Source organism: Chrysemys picta, chromosome 2 (assembly GCF_011386835.1).
Source record: "Chrysemys picta bellii isolate R12L10 chromosome 2, ASM1138683v2, whole genome shotgun sequence".
Lineage (NCBI taxonomy): Eukaryota > Metazoa > Chordata > Testudines > Emydidae > Chrysemys > Chrysemys picta.
This window is the reverse complement of record NC_088792.1, coordinates 58,781,315-58,798,668: the sequence shown is the minus strand read 5'-3', so window position 1 is coordinate 58,798,668 and position 17,354 is coordinate 58,781,315. Positions and strand designations below refer to the sequence as shown.

At 40.3% G+C, this 17,354-nt stretch overlaps 1 protein-coding gene and 1 long non-coding RNA gene across 6 annotated transcripts in view; one reads left to right on the top strand and one right to left on the bottom strand.

Annotated features, from left to right (window-relative positions):
• The window catches only part of LOC135981315 (uncharacterized), a 36,142-nt gene extending 27,512 nt beyond the window's left edge, over positions 1 to 8,630 (top strand). Inside the window, exon 2 of the long non-coding RNA XR_010598284.1 lies at positions 2,182 to 8,630. This is a non-coding gene — a long non-coding RNA (uncharacterized LOC135981315). The remainder of the gene's footprint in view (positions 1 to 2,181) is intronic.
• The window catches only part of HDAC9 (histone deacetylase 9), a 650,822-nt gene that overhangs the window by 366,159 nt on the left and 267,309 nt on the right, over positions 1 to 17,354 (bottom strand). The gene's annotated exons all lie outside the window — the stretch shown is intronic.

The following is a 17,354-nucleotide window of genomic DNA, read 5'->3' as shown; positions in this document are numbered from 1 at the left end:
TATGCAGTCAAAGGCCTTTTTGGCATCTAAAGAAATGACAGCTATGAATCCTTTATAATATCTCAAGTGGCAATAATATCAATCAGCTGACTCAAACAATCCAAACCACATCTATTACAAAGTAAGCCTACGTGATGTTTGTGTGTAACATGTGAGGGAGCTTTGTGCAACCGCATAGTAAGAGCTTTAGCTAAACTCTTAGCATCACAATTGATTAAAAAAACTGGCCTGTATTTACTACATAGTCCAAGGTTTTTCCCAGATCTAGGAATAACTGAAATTACAGTTTCTTTTAGAGTAGGCAGGAGAGTTTGCTCATTCTTGGCCTCATTGAACATATTCAATAATCTAGGTGTTAAAGTTTGAGAATTTTTTGTAAAATTCAGTTGGGAACCCATTGGTACCAGGAGTCTTTCCAACCTTCATTTCTTTTATAGTCGGAGTCAGTTCTGTGATTTCTAGAGGTTCCTTCTGAGAGTCAGAGATCAGCGGCAGAAAGAATCACTAAAAAAAAGTTATCTAGGGCATCTTTACTGAGTCCCTCTTCAGCTAAAGATTGATTTAATATTTCAGTAAAACTGTTGAAATTGTTTATAAATATCTGTGTTGTATATAATTTATTGCTACTACCATGAATAGCAGCAATCTTATTTTTGCTGAAGTCTCCATGCCAACAGCTTGCCAGCTCTTTCACCAGATTCCCAGTAGTTTCGCTTCAAACAGAATAAGGCAAACTCAGCCTTTTGGGACAGAAGTTTGTTTGATTTCATATCTTAGATTGAGGACGGTTCTGAGTTTCTCTGGGGAGGAGGCAGAAGCATAGTTTGCATCCAAGGCCTTAATTTCCTTCTTAAAGGTATCAATTCTATTGTCTCTCCATTTCTTTGTAAATGTGGTATAAGAGACTATATGGCTTCTGATGAAAGATTTACAGATTTCCTGAAGTGTGATAGTTGATGAAGTAGTGAGGAAATTTGTTTTAAAAATAAATCCTAACTCCTACTGGATAGAGTTAAAAATGATGTATCAAACAGCAGAGAAGTATTTTATCTCCACATTTTAGTTGGGGTGCATATGCTGGTGGCCTAAAAGACATGTGTATAGAAGGATGATCAGATAGACTAATACTACCAATGCCACAATCAGTGACAGAATTGATCAAGTCTTATGACACTCAGAAATAGTCCAATCTTGAATATTTTGAATGACCTGACAAAAAACAAACAAACAAACCAAAAACCCATCAACCCCTATAGTCTCTGGCCATAGGATTACCCAATCACCACACATTTTGTAAGCCAAATCTGCCATATATGTATGTGAAATATCTGATAAATATTAGTGTTTTTATTGGAGATGGAGCTGGGTCTAGAATTTTGTTAAAGTCTCCAGCTATAACTGTAGGATGATGGCCCATTTATAATTACATAGGATGCATGAAAAAAAGTTAGGATCATCTGGGGTGGCCTGTAGAGACTGGCAAAGATGACTATACAATTGCCAATTTCAGCTGTGAGGACAGTAAATCTGCCCTCACTGTGAGACCTTGTGCTCAGAATATTAACATTCAACTTTTTATGTATTAGGTATATACTCCTGGGGGAATTCTGCACCACTGTGCAATGCAGAATTTTGCAGAAATTAACGCTGTGTGCACAGAATTTCCTTTGCCCCATAGAAATAGTCTGCAGTGCTAATAGCTGCCACTGGGGCTGATGGACCTGGCAGAGCCCAGCTTGCACACAGAAGACACTGCAGGGGGGAGGGAAAGGAGCTAGAGGGTTTCTGGCAGCTGCAGTTCCCAGCATGCTCTGAGGAAAGGACAGAGTGGCATACAGGAAACTCTGTGAAAGCTTGGGACCGAGCATCAGGTATTTTCTCCCTCTGGATCTCTGGGCTCTGGGGGAAGAGGGGCGAGTCTCTGGGCTGGGTAGGTTACAGCGGGGCGCTGGGGGTGGGAGTGTTGGTATCTGGGCTGGGGGCCCCACGGCTGGGCTCTGGGGAGGAGGGGTTCGAGTGTATTGGCTGTGGAGGCTCTGGGGGGGGGGAAAGAGGAGTTGGGGGTATCTGGCCCCTCTGGCTGGGCTCTCGGGGGGAAGGGGACAGAGAAACAGGAACTGGGCTGTCATAGGGGTTTCTTTAACTCTCTACTCCTTGGGGAATTTTTGTCTCTCTCTGTAGGTTACAGACATACTTGCTGACAGGTATTTTGAAAAACACAATGAAAGCGGAGGAAGAAAAATTTGCTGTCACCCAGAGAGCAATGGAAAGGCGAATGTGTAAGATACCGTTCCACGATCATATACCGAATGAGGAGATCAGAAGGTGTACAGAGGTGACCAATGTAGTGCAGGCAATGTACGACACAAAGCGAAGATGGGTGGGTCACGTAGTCCGCAGGCAAGACAATAGGTAGACAACCCGCATCAGTGACTGGATCCACAGAGAACACAAGCGATCGCTTGGCAGACCGAAAACACGCTGGTCTGATCCCATGATGAAACTCTTTGGCCAGGAATGGAAAGAATGTGCTTGCAACAAAATGGAATGGTGGACGGACGAGGACAAGCTGGACAAAGGTGATTTTGACATAAATTATCAAAATAATTGAAACTGGAGTGATTATGTAGTGTTAGTTTGACAAAATGTGCAGAATTTTTAATTTTTTGACGCAGAATGCCACCAGGAGTAGGTATTTCAATGCCCCTCCCTTTAGAATTAAAGCAACTAGAAACTGAGGCCTACTCAATCTCTATTCAGTTTGCAAACTTCAAGTTCTGTCAGATGCATCTCTTGGCACATGGCAATACCAACATTCTATTTTTTAAACATTGAATATATTTGTTTCTTTTAATCGGGTTATTAAAACCCTCTATATTCCAGGACATATACTTAATTATTGGAACCACTGTTGTTAATATATACTGGATAAAATATAAAGTCACTTTGTGCATAAATGAGAAATTGCAAATTTTCCTGAGCAACACACAGTTCTTGCACATCTCAGTAGCAAAAGTTATATAATCCAGGGTTAGGGTGTTGCTTCCCAGTACGTACGCTACAGGAGAGGAAAGAAAATTCCCAGAGTGGAAAGCTAACAGGAAGGGGACAGAAAGAGGAGTTAAATAAGTGGAAAACACAAAACAGAAAAGATAGTGGAAAGAGAAATATACATTAGTACCATACAATGAAAAGGAAGAATCTGTTAAAATAGTCCTAAAATACACATTTGGCACCCAGATCAGGTGGCTGGATTAGAGTTCCTTACTGCTCTTGAGGCCCCAAACATTACAACTATAGTAATGACATATTACCAATAGAACCTTCATGCATTAGTCCATAAGGAAACACCATCTAATAAAGCAATGACTGTATGTATTATACACATGCACACACACGTACATATATAATTACTAATCAAATTATGGGCTTTACTTCAATGCACCTTTTCCATGAATTAAGGCAATAGGAAGTAAATTGAAAATAACACTTTAATCCTTCAACCGCAATGAGAGAGAGAAAAGGAACTAACATATCAATATCAACTAGCACCCATCAACTTGTTTAGAGGAGCCATATCAGATCTCAGAAAGCAATACATAAATTCCATATGGTTGGATGATTCCATAGGTGTCTCCTGTTGCAAAAGAGGAGTTTGCAGATTTTCGAGATATTTTTCTGCCTCCTAAGGAGAACCGAATGCTTCGTTAAAAGCTGCCCTGATTGCAACCATATCACAGGGATAATCTTGAAGGAGCAGCATTTTAATTGCTGGTTGTCTCCATAACAGCTCCTTTTTCTTTTCTGGATTTCTGCAATATAAGCTCCTTAGTGGTAAACTTCAAGAACTTCACAATCAGTGGTCTAGGACAACCTCATGGAGCTGGCTTGGGGGCAAGAGCCAATTGTGCCAGTTCTATATCAAAACAAAAATCCACCGGCAGATCCAACAACTTAGTTACCAGTTTAGGGACAAATTACCTTTCTATATACCCACAGGGACATCCACAATCCTGATGTTATGTCATCTTAGGTAGCCTTCTAGATCAGTGGTTTTCAACCTTTTTTTCATTTGTGGACCCTAAAAAGTTTCAAATGGAGGTGCGGACCCCTTTGGAAATCGTAGACAGTCTGTGGACCCCCAGGGGTCTGCAGACCACAGGTTGAAAACCAGTGTTCTATGGTAACAACAACCTTTTGCAGACACCTTAGACGTAGACTGCGGACCCCCACAGGTCTGTGGACCACAGGTTGAAAACCACTGTTCTAGATCAATTAGCTTGATCTTACTAGTCTTGATATCATTATAGTTCTTCATAACCTGTAATTTGCTCTCTTTGAGATCATCTTCCACTTTAGAAATTCTGTGTTCTGTTTCACCCATCCATCCAGATAGAACTTGTAGTGCACTCCCACTTGTCACAGTGGTCTATAGGGTGGAAACTGTAGATTTAATTTCAACAGTACTGTGGCCATCAGCTGCGTTCCATAAGGCACCATTTTGTTTGTATAAGTGGGGGAGGCAGGTATCCTCTGTCTTTTTGGCACTTTCAGATTTGAAAAGGAAGATGCAGAGCTAGAGGGCATTTTGGGGGTTTCAATAGTCTGGCACAATATTTCTTGAGGTTGGATGGTGGGTTTTAGGGTACAATGTTGGGAATTCCCCAGGGGCTGCTTGAGAACTTAAGGAACCTGCCTCCACCTTGCAGCACCATATGATGTTCTGAAAGTAGCTTTCAGAAGTGATGGTCAAGCAGAGAAGCCTTCTTTCCCTCTCTCTAGCTCCCCAGTTTTCCTATTAGAAATCCCCCCCATTCATAAAGGGGAACAACATGACTGAATGGATGCCTTCAGTAAAAACTCATAGCAGGCAATGAATCCAGATAATGTGCATATTAAATACCTAATATGCAAAAACAAAAAAAACCCCAACCTTTTTGTTATATCTTAGGTGAAAATGACACATTATTTTTCAACATGGGGGTAGATATCTTGGTCTTTAAATCTGCATCACATAATGACTTGTTGAGACTGAATGGAGGAGTCACTTTTATTCCATTCAGATGTAGCTTCTTTTGTGGTCATATGCACCTGCTCCACTCACTTCATCTCCAACATGGGCCTGGCATGGACAGCTAGTTTTCCTTCCATTTTGGTCTGAGGATACTTCAACAATGATAGACGATGAACAACTGCATCTTCTCCCTACACAGTTGTCTGGCCAACCTCCATCAATAGCACTACCCCTGACTCTGGAACCACAACAAGAGATCGAGCCATATCAGGATACTTATTTCCAAGGATTTTTCAGCTGTCCATGGAAGATATTTTTGATGGCTGGAGGCTCCAGGTGTCCCTAAACCTCCAACTGCCAGAAGCTAGGACTGGACAACAGGGGATGGATCACTCAAAATTGCCCTGTTCTATATCAAAACCGGCAGATCCACTGGCCACTGTCAGAAGACAGGATATTGGGCTAGATGGACCATTGTTCTGACCCAGTATAACTATTCTTATGTTCTTAACTTCATCAACAAACACAAATTAAAGTGTCATCTCTGTGCTGAAGACTCACAGATCCACTTCCCTACTCCAGACCGGTCTCTTTCTGTCCAAACTAAAATCTCAGCCTCTCTTTCTGATATCTCATCCTGGATGCCCAGCCATCAGATCAAGCTCAACATGGCTAAATCAGAGCTCTGAATTCCACCTCACACCCCAAGCCTTCCCACTCCCTCTTTTGTCGATCACGACCTCAACCCCAACATCTCTGACTCAAACCTCTCTCTTTAAGTCCTCACATCCAGGTTATATCTACATCTTGCAGATTCTTTTTGCATAACATCTTTAAGACATGGCTTTTCTTATCCATCCACACAGCTAAAATGCTCACTCAGGCCCTCATCATCTGATGTCTCGATTACTACAACATCTTTTTCTCTGCTTTGGCAAATGTAAGCTTGCTCTGCTAATATCCATTTGGAATGCAATTCCGAAGGTCATTTTCCTAGCCCATCACTTTGATCACCTCACTCCTCTGTTCACATTGCTCCACTGGCTCTCCTTTCTCAATAACATTAAACAAACTGCTTGTCTTCACTTTCAAGGCCTTTCACAGCTTATCCCTAATCTTACCTATCATCTCTCATTCGGTATCAAAATGAGAGATTCCTGCCACCAATCAGCCCATGATGCCAGCCTCCATCACCTAGTTCTTAAACTGTCAAACAATCACCTTAGTGCTTTCTTCCTCCATGTTGCCCCTCCAAGTTGGGAGGAGCCCCCCATAAACATCCACAAAGCCACCTCATTAGCCACCATCAAATCCCTCCTCAAAACTGTCCTTTGTCATGATGCCTATAAAAAACTTGACAAGTGCTGCACTGCTGGTGTGCTGAGACCACTGTCTGTCATGTTGACCAGTGCTGTCTCATTGTTTCCCCATCTATCTTTCTGAATCCATCTGTAATCTTTTGTCTTCTACCTAGTCCCCGCCCCAAAGAACTTACAAGCTATCTTTTAGTTCTGTATTTGTACAGTACCTAGCAGAATGGTCCATGACTAGTGCTCCTAGCCACTCCTGCAATATTAATAAATAATAGTAATGATCGTTGATGTGTATTATTTGTACCCATCTGTTCCTGATACATAGAAAATGTGAGTCTGTTACAACCATGGCTCTTTATCTGAAGTTGTAGAAACTCACACTTTTAGCTCTGGAGGTGTTTGGTTCAATCCAGGTATTCGCCAAGAAGGCATTGTCACATCTGGAATCTCCTAGAACCTAAAATTATGTGAATAGTTCCTTTACTCCATTCATCTGGGCTTTCTTACTAATGGGACAGGCTGTCATCCAGCAGTGTACCCAACTAGAGCATCAGGGGCACTGCCTGGAGTGTGGAGACTCCCCACTTTGATGCAGATAGTCAGGGCCGGCTCTAGTTTTTTTGCCGCCCCAAGCAAAAACAAAAAACAAAAAACTCTGGGAGCGCAACTGCCAAAACAAAAACAAACAAAAAAGGTGTCCGGAATGCCACCCCTGAAATTGTGCCACCCCAAGCACGTGCTTGGTTTGCTGGTGCCTAGAGCCGGCCTTGCAGATAGCCAACAGTTTCTTTATAATGACTATGCACAGATGAACAAATGTGTTGTTATTCCCATCAAACAAACAGAACAGCCTGTTCTTAAAATAAAATGAAACCTGTGTTTTTTCTCCTTGCTCTATTATCTGTGACTCACACAACAGGATTCCATCACAGAATCACGTATTATCTCAAAACATAGACTAACAAACCTCTGAAGATCAACCTTTTGAACTGAGTCATCACAAAAGTTCTTACACTTATTATGGGTTGGAAACCAGGAGGATATCAAAACCTGCTGTCACAAATCAGTTTTTACTCCTCTACTCAGGGATGTATCCAGGTTTATTTATTTAGTTAGTTTGTTAGCTTTATTTTATTAAGTGAATTTGGTAGGCCAAAAGTCTGAAGCTGATTAGACTATATGTGCACTAGGTATATGCTAGTGGAAAAGAAGATAGTTTTTGCAACAATTTTTTTTATTATGGTTATCAACATAAAGTGGCCTCTTAACAGACATGAATTTAGGGATCATGGCTTATAGCCCTTATTATAACTCCATTCTAATTACTGCAACTTTAGTACTGCTTTGTTGTTAATCCAAAATTTCTGATCTACTCCCAAGAATACCATCAACTGCATTCTTTTGTAGGAAATGCTCATTTGGATGAATCCCAAATAGGTTTGGGGAGCACCTTGCGGTAATTAGAAATGTATTGTTCACTGTTTCACATAATTGAGACTTCCATGATCCCTGTCTGTGTTGAACTCCAGTAACAAATCCAGGGCATCTCTCAAAGAACAACTGATACCAAATATATTTGTCTAGACTCCCATTGTTCCTGATAAATAAACATCTTTCCCACAGATTTTCCTTTCACTTTTCACAGCTCTTTTCTCTCTCATGCTTGTTTTCTCTATTTTTTCATATTTGCCCTATTTTCCATAAAGTTCTTCACAATCCCCCCTCCCCAAAACTATGATTAACACTTCTCAATTCTAATCTTCTTATCACCTATTTTAGAACAGTTTTTACTCTTTGATCCATTGATTCATATCTTACCCCCGTTCCCTTTGTTCTTCGTATATACATCCTGAATCATTTTTCATCTTGTGCTATTCAAAAACACGTCACCCACTTGTTTCCATGTTGTACTCACACACTTTCATCTTTCCTTATACTACATACATGCTTCTCTATGATTCAGTGTCTTTTCCAACTACTGATACTCCTCCTTTGAGTTCCCCAGCCAAAAGAAAACTTCAGTCACAGTTAAAAAACACTTCTAATCCTCTTACTTCCTCGTTTCTGGGGGGTGTCTGACCCAAAAGCACCCTACACATTACTTTAATTATCTTTGTACAAAATATGCTTGTGAGATATCATTTGAAAACGAATAACTCGGAGGTCGATAATATCATTGTGAAATGTTTGTAGCAATATTATCTGTAAAGTTATGAATTCCCCCCTGTATGACGTTACTTGTTCAAAACAGACAGCCCTGCCTATGCAAATGTTATTAAAAGGGTCTATACTAAGCAAAGAAATGTGTGTTTACCTCAGTTTACATATAAGTAGTAAACAGGATCATCAAGATAGCAAGGGGAGGAGATGGCAGGGAACAGAACAATTTGCATTTCAGCAAACACAAGTGGGGGGAAAAAAAGAGCAAGGAGCCTCCTTCACCACAACTCCATGTCTTCTTCCTCCTACCTGAATAGACTTTGCTTGGAGGGGTAACCTCCAGAAGAATCCATTTCAAAGGTTCACTGAACTATAAAAGAACAGGACAGAAAACTCCAAGTTATCTCTTTCACCTAAGAAGACAGAGGCACCAGCACCATTGGACATCTGCAAGAGATCCTGACAGAGGAGAGGTTTACTCACCTTCTTGCTGGAAGACTGTAGATGAGAAAGGCAATTTTGAACAAATCCTTAAGCCAAAACTTAGTAGATTAAATTTTAGATGTTTAGATGCATGTTTTCATGTTCATTTGCTTGTATCTAACTTTCTATCTTATACCTGAATTCAGTTACAATCCTATCCGCTTTTGTTAATATGCTTGTTTTACTATCAATCTAAACCAATAATGTTGTGTTGGTACTAATGTGAATGTCAGCTCCAGTGAATGTGCCAAATTGGTGTGTTTTGTCTCCTTAAAGGAGCAAACAAGCCATATTATGTCTCTGAACTGTCCAGGAGAGGGCTGGAGATTGCAGAGCACACAGGTTTGGAAAAAATTCGGACTGAGAGTGTGTTTGGGTGGGGGGGGGGGTCACCCTGCAAGTAGTAACCAAGTCTGGAGGAAGCTAAAATGGGGGCTCTGGGGCTGTAGACAGGCTGCTTGGGTCAGAGCTGCTGACCCTGTCTAGCACACTGTCTGAGTGCTAGCAGGCTGTTTCTGAGTAGCCCAGGTTGGGATCTACAACAGCAAAGCATTGTGAGGCACCCAAGATTACAGGGCAGGCAGTGAACACAACCCCTCACTCGTATGGATTGCACCCCAGAACATGATTGGGGGAAGTGGGATTGTGACATGTGTTATAGATTCAGATAATTTCTTTTTTGATTTTGTAGAAATTACAGTTTTGTGTCTTATCCTTCTCTGAGCAAATGTGGTTCTTCATACACAACTCGAAGGGTCTGAGAGATCTTGACCCATTTGCCACCTACTCAAAGAACAAAAACAACTTCTCCTGAGTTGAACAGTTTTATTTCCCAAGCCAGTGTAATTCCAATGACCAGACAAGAGAAATAGAAAACACCCAAAGGGCACCAAATCGTTATGATTCTAAGGACTCAACATTTCAAAGAAGTTAAACATACACTGAGAACATAACAGGAGCTTTGTGTACTTGATTTCCATAGTTTGTGGTCATCTCTTTTTAGCCAGTTTCATTCCATGCCATTTGAAAAACAGACAGGGGTGTGAAAGCACTGTTTTTAATGGAAATCACACTAACTTGGGCTTTTTTTAATGAAAGAGGACATAGCCAGTCTTTCCCACAATACAGCATAAGAGAAGGGTCAGGGAGCTGCCGAACACGTAGCAAAGGAGGAGTAATGAGGTAATTCCCAAACAGAGACGGGTATTGTGGAACTCTTAGAAACCCAGAAAAGCCTGCTAGGAAAACAAACAAATGTGGCACTTTGGGAAAAAAACTAAGACAGACCTAAATATGGTGGCTTCATAGCATATGATCAGCGTTACTAGACAAGACTCATCATGGATCTTAGCGATAAGCTTGCAAAACATAAAATGAGACTCTGCAAATCCTACTGTTAATTAGTTTAAAATCTCTCTCTCTTTCTCACACACACACACACACACACACACTCTCTTTCAATATTTTGCTAGCTTTCTATGGACGTGTTCATGTTTCAGCTGTACCTTGCTTAAAAGGTGCTCAGGAAAAGCAGCAGAAACACAAGTAACACTGCTCAGTCGCCTGATTGGGCAGATCCTCTGGCTGTCAACAGGGCAGTGTCTGCAACTTCTCTTTCCATTACCCTTTCCCTACCTCTATCTCTCCCCTCTGATATGCCCGCTGCCTGCCTCATGTTGAAGGCGCATGCTGATCATCCGTACACTTCACAGTTTTACAGTCCCATTATTTGCTAGTTGATTCACAGTGACAAACGTCTAAACAAACCCCCATTGTGTCATTTCCAAGTAACTCCTCAGGGGCCCACATCTTATTTGTGTCTGTAAAGAGCCATGCACAACCATGGTGCCATACAAATAACAACGGCTCTGATCCTGCAAACACTTAAGGCAGGCTTGACTTTACATATACAGAATTTAATGGGATTGTTCAGTGCATAAAGTTAAGCATGCGCATATGTGTTTGCAACACTGAGTCCAGTATGCCCATTTGTTATTCATCAAATAATGCCATGCACCATTTAGCATGTCAGAAAGCATGAAGGAAGGAGAATCAATAGCTCACAAATTAAAAAGTTTAAAAAAAATAAAAATCAGCACTCATCTCAGTGGCTCAGTCTGTGTTTACGATAAGCCAAACTTTATAGAAGTAACAATAACAAATATGTGTGAGGTCTATCATTCTACTAAGATGTGTAACACTAGTGTTTACAGGTGCCTTCTGCCAGTTTAGCAAAAATAGCAAAGAAATTACTAGGTTATATTAAAAGATGAGTTTAAAATAAGCAGCATGAGTTTATGCAATGCACTTGGTTAAGTCACACCTACAGTATATTATTGCCTTCAGCTCTGGCAACTCCTTTGCTGAGCTCTACAAAGGTGCTGGTAAAGATATAAAGAAGAGAGTCAGCAGTAACTATAACAGCAAGTCACGAATCTCTCACAACCTTTTGCTTTTGATATGTGATAAATATTGCTACAATTTCCTCTTTCTTTCTTGTTTTATAGAAAATTCTGATGCTTATGTTAAAGCAGATTATATCAAACACCTGACTGATTTCTTCTGTTTAGCCATGTGGGAATGGAGCTCAGTTAATACAGCTGACTTCACCTTCCCAAGGTATACTCATCCTTATTGTTCTTATATTAAATACATGGTTAAAGATGTGATCACTATTAGCCCCCTCCCTCTCGCCACACACAATTTAGACACTCACAAAGGATAAAGTGGCATATCTAAAATTAGAAACACCTCACAGCTGTGGTGTTTCAAACACTGAGCCCAACCTTGAGAAGCGCTGAGCACCTTTGGAGAGGTGTTGAGGCACCCTCAAATCGCATCGTCTTCAATGGGAATACAAAACAATGGGATTTGAGGGTGCTCAGCACTTACAGGATTTGGCTGAATGGTTGATCTAAAAACAATAGCAAAATGAGAGACCTTGTAGAATGAAAGGGGATTTAGAATGCCCTATTGTCGAAGAGCACTACAGAGTTGCACTATAAAGTGCCATCTATTTACATGTAGCACACACTTGTCCAAGGCAACTTGTTCAGGCAACTCTGACAAGTTCTCAGTGGCTGGTGCTAGGGTAAACCTGACCTAAATTATAGTGCTCTCTCTTGACCCACAGTATGTGAGATCAACACCTATTCCCAAACTACTCCGAGATGCAAAATGTGAACACAATAGCTGTTAGAAAAGGGGAAAAAACCTTCTAAACAAAACTTGTGGAACTAACAGGACATTTGTTAAACCTCACCCCTTAGTCATCCTGCTTTTTGGTCCATTCCACTTTACATCCTTTTTCTCTCCACTTCTGTTTAGAGGGCAGGATCCTTGTCTACATACCCACCTGTAAATCAACTAATATGCTCTGAGTGCTATATAAATAATAACTAATTAAATAAAAAGTGATAATTGATGATGATGGTGTTTGTTAAGGAAGAAATCTGGTATTTAACTCTACATTTCTTTCAAAGCATGTTTTAACATTATTCATTTTTGTACATTGTTATTTAATCTTCTATGGATTTTAGAATACACATTAGGTTGAAAAGAGACAGAAGGGAAGTGGCACTGAAGTAGTAGGAGATGAAACTTCTTTAGAAAAGATATCAGGTCAATGGAGTCATAATGACTTAGACAAGATTTCTCATTTAGGATGCAGGTTACTTTGCCTTTAAGGCAAGCCAGACTCAGCCTCACCTGTGAGCAGACAGCTACGCGGCAGCTGAAGATGACGGACACAGTTATAATGGCTGACCCCAACTATGAGGGATCAGAGAGAGAAAGAGAATGAACTACAAAAACTGAGCTGTGAACTTGGTCTGTGGAGGAGAAGGTTTTCTTTAGGAAGGACATAGGGAAGCCAGGCTGGAAGAGGCTCATAGGTCTCGGGCTCTGAGGTAGGGCCTGCAAAGAACAAGGAGGTCACTGATGTAAACTGCTGGAGTCCCTGGGGAAGGATGCGTGGGGAACCAGTTGGGTAAGAGACAGCTTAGGAGGGCTAAGCCATATAGCGCTCAGATAGGGTACATCTGCCCTGCTGAAATAGACATACTTGTACTAGCTCTCATTGAACTAGTATGGTAAAAATAGAATGTGGTTGCAGCAGTCTGAGCTGTGGGACATACCCAGGGTCTTGGATAGGCACCTGCTTGAGGTGGTTACTCCTTCCTATAATTTGTTCTGCGGTGGTCACATTCTGTTTGTTAATGTACTAGGTCAATGAGAGCTAGCACAAGAATGTCTTCTCAAGCTAGGAAGCACACAGCTCGAAGTGTAAACGTACCTTATCCGAGTGTTCTGTGGCCTGGCCCTCTCAAGATGTTTCTTACCCAACAGGATTTTCCCACTACCCCCTTCCCCAGAGACTCATAAACTATGCCTACATTAAAAGCTAGGGGTGTGATTTCCCTTGCTTGTGTACACATACTTATGATAGCTCTCATCAAGCTAGCACAAGGATAAATAGCAGTGAAGCCAAGGTAGCAGCAGCACATGCACGGCTTAGCTGGGCTGAGTACAAGCCTCCCTGAAACGGGGTACATACTTAGCATGACTGAGCCACGTCTGTGCAGCTGCTATCCATGCTACTGTGGCTACACTGCTATTGATACTTGTACTAGCTCGATGGGAGCTAGTGCAAGTGTGTGCACATGAGCAGGGACATCACACCCCTAGCCTATAGTATAGATGTAGCCATAGAGATGGTCAGGCCCCGGAACACCCAGGGAAAGAAACAGAGGTGAGGAAGTGGTCAACAGGTGGTACTGCACTGCTGTGTCCAGGCATGAGGGGGCATCCTAGAGTTTAGGGTGTGCTATAGCAATGCCAAGTAGTTGCTTGATCAACTTTGCTACCTTGATTATTTCAACAGCTGTTTTGTTTAAAAATAAACAAACTATATTAAATATAATCCTCTCAGATAGGCTAGAAAAAATTACTGAACTCTAGATCACTACTACTCAAAACACCTGTCTCCAAAGAAGGATTGTGAAATGCTATAAATGTGTATCAGACTTCATCAACATGTAAAATACCCTGGGGTGGAATCCTGCTCCATTGAAATCAATGGGAGTTTGCCATTGACTTCAGAAGGGTGCAGATTGCATCCCTGGATCCTGCCCTAAGAGCATACAATCCAAATAACATGGAAAACAATAGCTACGGGAAACACACACACTTATCTAACAGCATAAGGTGCTGTAAAAAGGTATGTAGACATTCTGATTATTGTGCTTTAATATAGCTATTAACCTTTAAAAGTGCAGAATAAAGACATCTGTTCCAATGTTTTTTATAGGAGGACTTTAAAACTCTAGTAGCCTACTTACCAGTAGCAAGCAGTGTTCACTGGAGAGTGGGGCCATCAACCTCTGTAGAGTTTGAGCTATCATTAAAAATAATTACATTTCCAGCTCAGCTCTTATGGTAGGAAGATACCCTTATACATGTGAATTGCTATAGTGCTGTCTTCCTTAGCCTATAGGGGGGGGGGGAAACCATTCCCAAGCTTCTGCTGCTGCACCATTGGTTCCCAAGCACAATGAGGCTAAAACTGACAGGACTCTGGTCAATTTCCTGGCTGTTACTTAGACCCCTGGGCTGCTTGGATAGCCACAGTGATAATGTCAGTTTATTTCTGTTGTTTCCTGGGAAAGATGGGAGAAGTATCACAGGCAAAAGTCAATGGAGTAGAGGTGGCAGGGCACCTGGCAGGCTCAGACTATGAGTACTACAACTTCTCAAAGATGAAAAGGCAAATTCTTCACATAGGTTTCTTTCCCCCCATCACAATCTGATGTACTATAAGACTTTATATGGTCTCTAGGTAACTCATAGGAAATTGCTTACAGTTGCCTACAACTGATAAGCTCCATAAATAGAGTGAAACTGATCCCACAGGGTGGACTGGATTGGCTGAAAAAAGTAGAAAAAGAAATAAACTTTATTTATTTGAAAGGTTATGAATAAAAAATAGACTTCATTGCTTTACAGTTTGGGTATGTCCAGTCCAAATGTTTTGTTTTCCCACCTGGAGATAGGAGCTGACAATGCAATTGTTAACAAAATTAGTGCTTTGTTCAGAATGTCACTATAAATAGGCCTCTTATAAAAAACAGATGCACTGCCTATTACTGTTTTAAAGGCTTATCAAGCCACTAAAGGCCAAGTTGGTTGTAATAAAAACAACACAAGAATGCAGTGGCTAGATAACTTATTATCACAACTAACAGAAAAACATGTACAAGCCTGATTTATAACAGACGTATTTAATGTTAAAATCCCACAAACGAATCTATGGAGAAAGCATGTATTTAGGTAGAAACAGCTGTTTTTGTCAGGTATAATCCTTTTCTTATTACTAGAAAATACTGACAAATGCGAACAACAATACTCCTCTGTTAGTGGGTGAAACAATTTTTTCACAAATACATTTTATTTTCTTAAGAGACAGATCACAATTTTCAACACTTTTGCCCCAAGTCACATTGAAACACCAATGTCAATGTCAGCTGTATTGAAAAATGTTAGCTACATGTCAGGGAATTAGTCCTGAATTTACACTCTTTACTAACTGATTACAACTGGTATGAAGATCAAGTAATTTAAAATCACCCTGATGAGTATATTTCAATCTTTTGAATCAACTGTGTTTTTTACCTTTTCCTCTTGGCAAAACAAACTATTTGCATTGTTTACTGAATAGAAGCAACAATGTTTTTACTAGCAGTAATCTAATTTTGCTGTACTTTTTCTACCACCCTAATCTAATATTCTATTTCTAGCATTTTTTTATAACTCTTGTTTATTTTCTCAGTCTGGCATAACAAGCAGTGTAGCTGCAAATGCTAGCAAGGGGTTAGCAGTGGACTGTTTTGACTGTTGTTAAAGTAAATCCATCTTTCACTGGATTCATATAAGGGTTGATTCCTCATAAAAACGTCCTATTGGAACTTATGCATATGAACAGTTTCATTGTAGGGAAATCCCTTGTTGAAGTGCACAATGTAAAGATATTATAAACTGTTAAATATAAAAAGCTGTAACTTTTGCAAACACAGCCTGAGCTCTGATGTGTCATAACTCTACAAAATTACATGTAACTTCAGATAGGAATTGTCTGACCTGAATTGAAATCTAGTGAGACTGCTGCCAAAAGCAACAATGTTGATTTCTTTTAAAAAAAAAATACATTGTTTTTAAGGATGAGCAAAATTGAAGCAGAAACAGGATACTAAACAGTGCTGTAAATGATGACGGTTTATGAAGAAGTTCACATACAATACTGTAGTAGTACATTTCCTAATGCAATGTTTTTGAAGGTTCATATTATTTAGATTTAGCATTTTATAATGTATCTTATTAATGTGTGTGCACAAGTCTGATGCTACTTAACAAATGAGTAAGCAAAAAAACTCAGAGACCCTGATCCAAAGGCTACTGAAGTCAAAGACTCTTGACTGGATTCAATGGGCTTTGCATCAGACCCTAAGTGTATATAATTTTGGATGTTCAGGGTGATCAAATGTGAACTACACTAGCATGAAGGGATGGGCCACATATAATTTCAGAGGTATTTTTCCATGGACTTGCAAAAAGGTGTCAGATTTGACTGAGGACCTCAAGAATTTCATCAATCATATTATATCCTTTTCTGAGATGGGGAACTCCATTTTTTCCTATTCTGGCATTTCGATTTTATTGTTTGTTCTCATTTTGTATTGCAAATATTTCAGTCAGAGTTGAGCCAGGAAAGCAGTGCTTGGATGCCACTTAGGTAGGCTAAACATTTTGGAATCTGTGTTCGACAGTTAATCAAAGTTAGGGTTCAGATTTAGATTTGATACCAAAATCTAATGACATTCTTGCAAGATTTTATCCCAAAATGGCAGAATCTTGTAAAACCAGCACCAGCACAAACAATAGCGATCACAGCACTTTTGCCATCTTGGGCTGAAATAAAAGAGTATGGGTAAAATCCTGGCCACATTTTAAGTCAGTGGGAGTTTTGTCACTGACATCAATGGAGTCAGGATTTCACAACCTGCATGATGTTCTGAGTTTTCATCCATATCAGAGCCAGCACAGAGGAAAGTCTTTTTCTCTTTTTGGATTTCATCTGAAATCCAAAAGATGCAAATCTGAACCACCTGAAATTCAAAAGGGATTGAGATTTGAAGGTCCTGTTTCAGCTATCTGTAATATTTCATAGATAGGCAAACCCAATATCAATACTATCAGTTTATCAAAGAAGGCCTAGTAAAACCCTCAGCTGAGGATCAAAAGATTTCTCTTGTGCAAAACTTATATTCATAAACTTGAAATTGCATAAGTGAAGTTTCTGTCAGAGTGACAACTGGATGCAAGACACAGAG